This window comes from Oryctolagus cuniculus, chromosome 2 (genome assembly GCF_051225735.1).
Source record: "Oryctolagus cuniculus isolate XC-2025 breed Fujian yellow rabbit chromosome 2, ASM5122573v1, whole genome shotgun sequence".
In the NCBI taxonomy this organism is placed as follows: Eukaryota; Metazoa; Chordata; class Mammalia; order Lagomorpha; family Leporidae; genus Oryctolagus; species Oryctolagus cuniculus.
Genome location: NC_142868.1, coordinates 98,098,036 through 98,106,440, shown reverse-complemented (window position 1 = coordinate 98,106,440; position 8,405 = coordinate 98,098,036). Strand labels below are relative to the sequence as shown.

Here is an 8,405-nt window from a genome sequence, read left to right as displayed (position 1 = left end):
CTGATTTTGCCATCTGTAATCAGACACTTCTCTTTCCAGTATGAAGGTCTTCCATGACCTTTAGACTATAGTTCCTTCTCCATCTTGAATGCTTCTTTGTAGCTGTTCAAATAATACCTCACATTTGATGAATCTCAAATGAAACTTGCAGCATTCATTCTTCTTTTTTATTTGTATATGGTATTAGTACAAGCCAGCCATGTCTTAAATCAACATAACGGGATTTTTGTTGGACTCCTCATTTTCTATCAGGTCTAATTTCAGATCTTTCTGTTTCTTTGCCTTTAAATTTGTAAACTCATTTTTTTCATTACTTGATTTTATTTTTGCACTAGGTGGACAGAAAGCAATCCTCCTTAATAAAGTTGACAATTAGCTTCACGCAGAACATTTTTAGCAATGCACGTTAAAAAATTCATCTTACAAATTGTTCTGTGATCCAAGTATACAACAACTTGAAAAATTATGTTTATCATGTGGTGTCTGTCATTAGTGTGTTGTCCAATGTGAATTAATGCTATAACCAGTACTGAAACAGTATTTTACACTTTGTGTTTCTGTGTGGGTGCAAACTGATGAAATCTTTACTTAATATATACTAAATCGATCTTCTGTATATAAAGATAATTGAAAATGAATCTTGACGTGAATTGACTGGGAGAGGGAGCGGGAGATGGGAGGGGTGTGAGTGGGAGGGAAATTATGGGGAGGGGAAGCCATTGTAATCCATTAACTGTACTTTGGAAATTTATATTTACTAAATAAAAAAAAGAAGAAAAAAAAAGAAAAATGATGTTTAGAAAACAAAAGCCAATGTAAAAAGACAGATTAAAGGCTATGGAGATGTACCTGGACTCAAATTGAGTTTTGCCCAAAAATTGCTGTATGTTGTCATCTTGCTTACGCCTGGTCCCCATGACAGTCTGGTTTATGTAATCTCTGAACTGCAATTCTTCCTGTTTCTTCATGGGTCTGAAGACTCTCATTTCCTCCTTGAATGACTTTGCATCCCTGTCTTCTGCTGAGAGTTGGAACAGTATTGGATTGCTGGTGGAACCAAGCCCACCACAAACTATAAATACACTCTTCCTGACCAATGACTTGACTGAGAAGGTGATGGAGGAGGCTCTGCATAAGAAGGCAGATCTCATCTTTTCCTACCTTCCACCTATTTTCCTACACATAAAGCATATTACCTGGATGTCCTGGAAGGAGCGCCTGGTGTTCCAGACTTTGGAGAACAGAGTTGGCATCTACTCTCTTCACACAGCCTATGATGCTGCACCCCAGGGATTGAAAAAGTGGTTTTCCAAAGGGCTTGGAGCCTGCACATCCAGGCATATATATCCTTCCAAAACTCATGACTATCCTATAGAGGGAACCACTGAGTACAATTCAACATTAAGCATACCCAAGATATGGACAAAGTTGTGTCTGCAGTGAGAGAAGTTGAAGGTGTTCCTGTCACTTCTTTTTCTGCTAGGATTGATGAAGAGAAAAATAAGGATCAGCCTGAATTGTACTGAGAAGACTTTGATGCAGGTGATGGCTCAGCTCTCTCAAAACAGATAACTTTACCAGAGAACTGAAATTCTGTCACTGCAGAAGCCTTTGCTCTACATACTGGAATGGGTCGATCATGCACCCTGGATGAATCAGTTGCCCTGGCAACCATGATTGAGCGAATCAAAAGATATCTCAAACTAACTCATATTTACTTAGCTCTTGGGGTAGGAAGGACCTTAGCATCGTGAGTCAAGGCTGTGGCCCTGTGTGCTGGTTCTGGGAGCAGCATCCTACAGGATGTGGAAGCAGACCTGTACCTCACAGTGGAATGTCCCATTATGATGGTCTGGATGCTACTTCCTAAGGAATAAATGCCATCCTCTGTGAACACAGTAACACTGAAAAGGCTTTCCTTCTGACCTTTGTGATATTCTGGGTGCCCACTTGGAGAATAAGATTAATATTAACTTGTCAGAGACAGACAGGGATCTTCTTTGTGTGGTATAAGGCATACAGAAACATCAAGATGATACAACCTACAGATTGCATCTCCACTCATGTGGATGTGTAACATGAGTCAGTGGAGTTGATATATCTTTCTGGAAGAGTATCTTAAGATGTATGAGGATGCTTCAAAAAGTTCATGGAAATGTTTATTTTGAGAAAACTGCATAGATTAAAAATTTCACAAAATAAACAACTTTTAACTCCATTTTCTGCAAACCTTTTGAACTGCCCTTATATTATCTTTTCTAGTTTATCTGGTTCAACAAATGTTTTATAGTTCATAAGGAAATAACTGAACTATCATTAATGAAGAGCAAATATTAAGAAAGATCAACTAAAATCAGTTTACTAAAGATTCTTGGGAAGTAACCAAGTAATTTTCTCCTTAGCTTAATTATAGTTGGGATGTGTTAACCTAGATATCTCTGCCATTGGTTAGTTTTAAAATGTCCTTTAAAACTTGGAATTGAACACCTATTTTTAGGCAGAAGCCAGTTTGGGATGATATGGTCTGTCTCTGTGTCCATGTTCTGTAGATCCACCTAAATCCTAAATTCCAGTCTTTCACCTCAGTTTTAGAATCAACATGATATTTATTAGGAGGAATTTTTAAAAATATGATTGCTACTCATATTACTATGTCTTTATTACTTTTCATTTTATAAAAATAAACCAAATTAATAACATTGGCCCAAGCCCTAATCCTTACCCTGGCCCTAGCCCTAGCCTTAGTCCTAGCCCTAACCCTAAACCTAATCCTAGATGTAAACCAATTCTGAAGCCTAATACTATGTCTATCCCTAGACAAAGCATTAACCCTAAATTTGGCCCTCATGTTAACCATAACCTTACCTTAACTCTATACTTAGCCAAAATCCTAATTGTATCCCAACATGGTGCTTTAACCCAATCTAAACTCTAATCCTATGCCTAACTTTAGCCTTAATAACTCAAGCATTAACCTTAATCCTAATCTGAGCCCCAACTCTAACACTAACACTAATACCAAAACTTAAACCTAACCCTGCATTAACCCTAACCCTAACCCTGGCCTAAAACCTATCCATAGTCCTAACTTTAACTATCACACTAGCTCTAACCATAGTCCTAACTCTGGCTCTAACTCTAAAATTTACCATAGAACTAAATATAACCCTAATCTTAAACTAATTTTAAATCTCGCCCCAACACTAATCCTATCTTTCTGCTTAGGCCTAACCCTAAAACAAACTAGCCTTCAGTGTGAACTTACCCATAGTCCTGATGCTAACTTTAATGCTATATCTAACACCAGCCTTAAACTAACCATCATGCTAACCAAAGACTAAGCTTCATCCTAGTGATGATGACCCTAACTTCAACTATAACTGTATGTTATATATAACCACAGCTCTCTCTATATATTATATATAGATATGTAAACATATATATTTATAACCATATATAAAACATATATATTATATATATAAAAAATGTATATAAAACCACAGCTCTAACTCTATCCCTAGCCCTACACCTAAACTTATCCCTAATCCTAGCTCTATCCCTAGGCCTAACAATAGTCTTAACCCTATCTATAACTCTAATCACAAATCTAATCCTAAATATAACACTAGTCCTAGACCTAATCCTTATTCTAACCCTAAAGCTAAACATAACTCTATGTGTAGCCCTATCCCTAAGCCTAGCCCTAACCATAACCCTAACCATGGCTTTTAATCTAACCTAGACCTAAGCCTAAACTTAACAGAACCCTAATCCTAAAACTAGCCCCAACTCTTGCCATAAGCCTAATACTAACACCGACACATAAACCTAGCTCTAAATCTTACCCTAACCCCGACCCTAAGAATAGCCTTAATAATAGCACTCATTCTAAACCTTAACACCAATCCTAGCTCTCATCCTAGTCCTAATACTAACCCTAACACTCATCCTATATCTAGCCCTACAATTACTTCTAACCCTAAATGGCAGAATTTGCATTCACATGAACTGTCAGGGTTTATATACACTTGAGTAACTGAAATGGTCAGAGAAACAGAAAGAGAGCTCAAGCCCTTTTGTGTTTGAATGGTGCCATCATTAGTCACCAATTCTGAAAACACCCCATTTTCAAGCAAATTGTTATTAAACTTCTAGGTGTCACTGTGGTGATACATATGGGAAGGCTTGTGGCTTAGGATGAGGAAAAACTGCAACTTGGCAAAAAAAATCCATAAAGCATCAGTCAGTTATTGAAGTCCAATAGAGGCTTTATGAGTAACTGCCATGGATTGGCCCTCCAGTCCTAGTGTAAAATTTGCAACAGGAGGAAAGCAAACAAAATGCTGAAAATGTATCATTTTAAACATATTAAGTGGAAAAATCAAATATAGAAGGCAGATCAAATGAATTTTATTGTCTACAAATAAGAAAATGAGCTGAATGTCAACAGTGGCTGTGCTCTATGATGAAAGATAATATCTGAGTAGTACTTGTGAAAATAAACTGCACCCTCTCAGGAAGGCCTGGAAAAGTGATGCTCACAGTCAAGCATTTAGATGTAATGGCTAAAACACTCCACAGAAAAAGAAAACCTTGGATTTGATCCCAAGTCCATCTCTAGACAACTCTTCAAGCCACAAAAGAGAAAACAGGCATTTTTCATTTTTCCCCATCAGAATAGCAGCAAAATATGCAGTCATGGGAGCAGAGAGGAAAGGGAAGACTGAGAAACAGTGAGCAAACCTAAATCTGTTTAGGTGATTTAATGGTGCTGTGACTTTGCACCTGTTCTCAAAACTGCCCATTTTAAAATAACTTTATCTTTTTATCTTCTTCTGGTGCATTGGCTTTGGGAAGTGGGTTGGCATGGGGACACAGGAAGTCACCTGGACCATTGGCCACCTTGTGGGCTGCCTTAGATGCTAGAACTGAAGGCATCAAGATTAGCAATGGGGTCCAGCTCTGAGATTAGACCCGACAACTCTGGAGCTGGCCGAGGTATCTCAGCTTCCAAGCAGGTCCTGGAGGCTGGGGGTGCCTCATCTTGCCAGGCTCTGCCAGATTTCCCCAGGTGCCAAAGTCTGTGCAGCAGGACAGGGTGCTCATGCTTCCCTGCCCCCACTCCTGGCCTGCTCCTACCACTTGCCTCATAGCAAGCAGCGCTGGTTTCTTTAGTGGATTCACTATTGTGTACATGGCAGTTTAATTTTCTACTTTGTGTTGACTCTGAAACCAGATGCTATGGAATTATATGGATTTATTATATTTATCCAGAGTAACTGAAATGTTGTTTGTAAAAATTCACCTGAGTATTTATTTTAAATACATAATTCAAAGTTTAGATGGTTTCATTTTTAGATGCTTAATTTTGGTAGCAACCACAATATTTTGACAAAACTACTTGTAGAAATTTCTTTCAACCATGAATTCATATAATATAAAATGTGTGTTGTGACTGATGTTATCATTTGCTGCTGACATTGTAAGTTCATGAAAATCGGGGAACTCAATAGCAAAACCTGCCCAGTTCAGTAAGAGGTGGAGCTCACTTGTGCTTTTCATTCCTTTCCAGCAGATGTCTCCCAGACTAGTTTCCATTACAGAAGAGATTCCTTTTTTGCTATGTTTTATGTTTTCAGGTGGGAATGCTGCTTTCATTTTATAACCACAATTCTCTTCACAAGTGCCAGTAATGGGAGGATTGAATAAATGCTGAGATCCCTTTCAATGCCAGCTCAGTAAAGTAGAATAAACAGGAAATCAGATGTCATTTAAGGAATTTTGTCCCAAATGTACAAGGTTTTATATACATTATATATTTATTATATTTATATAATTATATATTATATAATATTCACTATATTATATTAATATATTATATATTTATTTTATTATATATATAACAAAATAATAAGCACTTGCCAAAAACAAATACAGTGCCAATCTTAAGTGATTTGGAGTGCTAGTTTATTGTGTTTTATATCTCAGCATATCAATTATATTCCTTTGTATGCATCAAATATTACATAAGAATGTAAAATGGTCTTTACAAAAGAGAAGTAAATATAAGAAAAGTAAATATTACTAATATGCAGCAGTACATATTTATTATTTGCAAATGGTTCAAAGATTACAAGGCCCATTATTAATAAAATAACAACACATGTGAATTATGACTTAGCAACATAGAGTGTAAAGGAAGTTACATATTTATATTAAAAATACACATACAAATGCATAACAGTCTCTCTCAAGCACTCACCATACATTGCTTCAGAAGCAGGAGGCATGAAGCTGTAGCAGTTTGAATATACACAATATACTGAAATCTCTCAAGCATAAAAACTGTACCTAATTTGCCATAATAGTTTCTTTCTTCAAGTATTTGGATCTGAACTCAAAGAAAATAATGAACACCAATGATTTTCATACTATGAAAATATAAACAGATTAACAGTTGTAAAAATCTTGAAAAATATGGAGTTTATGAGAATGAGAAATGCATTTCATAAAAAAGGCCATAGTGGATCTATTTCATTGGGGCTGTATTTGTTTTTTTAATTTAAGATCTCTGTCTCTTTTTCTTCCCCCTTCCTCTTTGTAACTCTGCCTTTCAATTAAGTAAGTAAACCAATCTTTAAAAAAAGATGGACAGATGTGGCTGCACATACCCAAAGGAATAGATACACAAAGGGAGAATGTTGGATACATGTAGTCTCCAAGGCAGGATTTGAATGATACTGAACAATCAGTGGTAGGATGACAGCTGCACTGCAGTTATTTTCAGATCAGTGGCAACCCTCAATTCCACAATCCAACTTGCAAAATTTAGAATTTAGAATTCTCTTTTCCCACTCAAGGATTACCTGAACCACACGTACTGAAAAGGAACTAAGAGGGAGGATCTTCAAGCACATGTAGTCATCATTCAATTTCAAAGTCAGAGCTTTAAATGCTAAGGTTAGTCTGAAAGATATCAGGCCCTTTTAGCTTCTTAGGGAACACACACTCTATCTTTATTTTTAAAGAAAGCTTTTATTTAATAAATATAAATTTCAATAGTTACAACTTTTGGAATATAGCAATTCTTCCCCCCATACCGCCCCCCTCCCAACCCCAGGTCATCCCACCTCCTACTGCCTCTTCCATCCCATTCATCATTAAGATTAATTTTTAATTATCTTTATATACAGAAGATCAACTCCATACTAAGTAAAGATTTTAACAGTTTGCACCCACACAGGCACACAAAGTACAATGTAATGTTTGAAGACAAGTTTTACTATTAATTCTCATAGTACAATTCATTAAGGACAGAGGTTCTACATGTGGAGCAAGTGCACAGTGACTCCTGTTGTTGATTGAACAATTGACACTCTTATTTATGATGTCATTGATCACCTGAGGCTCTTGTCATGAGCTGCCAAGGCTATGGAAACATTTTGAGTCCACAATCTCTGTCAGTATTTACACAAGGCCATAAGCAAAGTGGAAGTCTCTCCTCCCTTAAGAGAAAAGTACATCTTTCTTTGATGGCCCCTTCTTTCTACTGGGATCTCACAGAGATTCTTCATGTAGATCATTTTTTTGCCACAGTGTCTTTGCTTTCCATGCCCGAAATGCTCTCATTGGGTTTTCAGCAGCTCTATGTTTTTAAGAATTATAATAATTGGGGCCAGCACTGTGGTGCAGTGGGTTAATGCCCTGGCCTGAAGTGCCAGCATCCCATATGGGTGCCAATTCAGGTCTTGGCTGCTCCACTTCCAATCCAGCTTTCTGTTGTGGCCTGGGAAAGCAGTAGAAGATGGCCCAAGTCCTTGGGCCCCTGCACCCATTGGCAGACCAGAGGAAGCTCCTGGCTCCTGGCTTCAGATCGGCACAGCTCCAGCTGCAGTGGCCATTTAGGGAGTGAACCAGTGGACAGAAGACCTTTCTCTCTGTTTCTCCTTCTCACTGTCTTTAATTCTAACTCTCAAATAAATAAAATCTTTTAAAAAATGAATTATAATTCTCTATACAAAGCTGCAAGTAAAGCTAGAACAAGCCTGTGACAACATCTGAGAACATTTGCACTATGAGGTTCCTGAGTTAAAGGGATTTAAGTAAATAGATGTGGTTGATTTCCAATAAATCTTTACAAAAAGAGGTGAATCTTTTTTTTTCAGAATATCTTGCATGCATGTTATCACCCATTTTATGGATACCAATTTGTGCCACACCACATTTTTCAAGTGGAACTTCAAATAAAACTTTCAAATCTTTAATTACAAAATAAGGTTTCTTTCTCATTTTTTTCTTTTATTTTTTAAGTAATTCAAAATTTAAATATGATTAAGAAATTTTATACTTGAATAGGGTAGAATTACCAAGTCTTTAAGATTTTCAAACATTTTATGGTATCCACA

At 36.9% G+C, this 8,405-nt stretch overlaps 1 pseudogene; it reads left to right on the top strand.

Annotated features, from left to right (window-relative positions):
• Positions 1-885: 885 nt before the first annotated feature.
• Positions 886-2,013, top strand: LOC149127918 (NIF3-like protein 1 pseudogene; annotated as a pseudogene).
• The last annotated feature ends 6,392 nt before the right edge of the window (positions 2,014-8,405 follow it).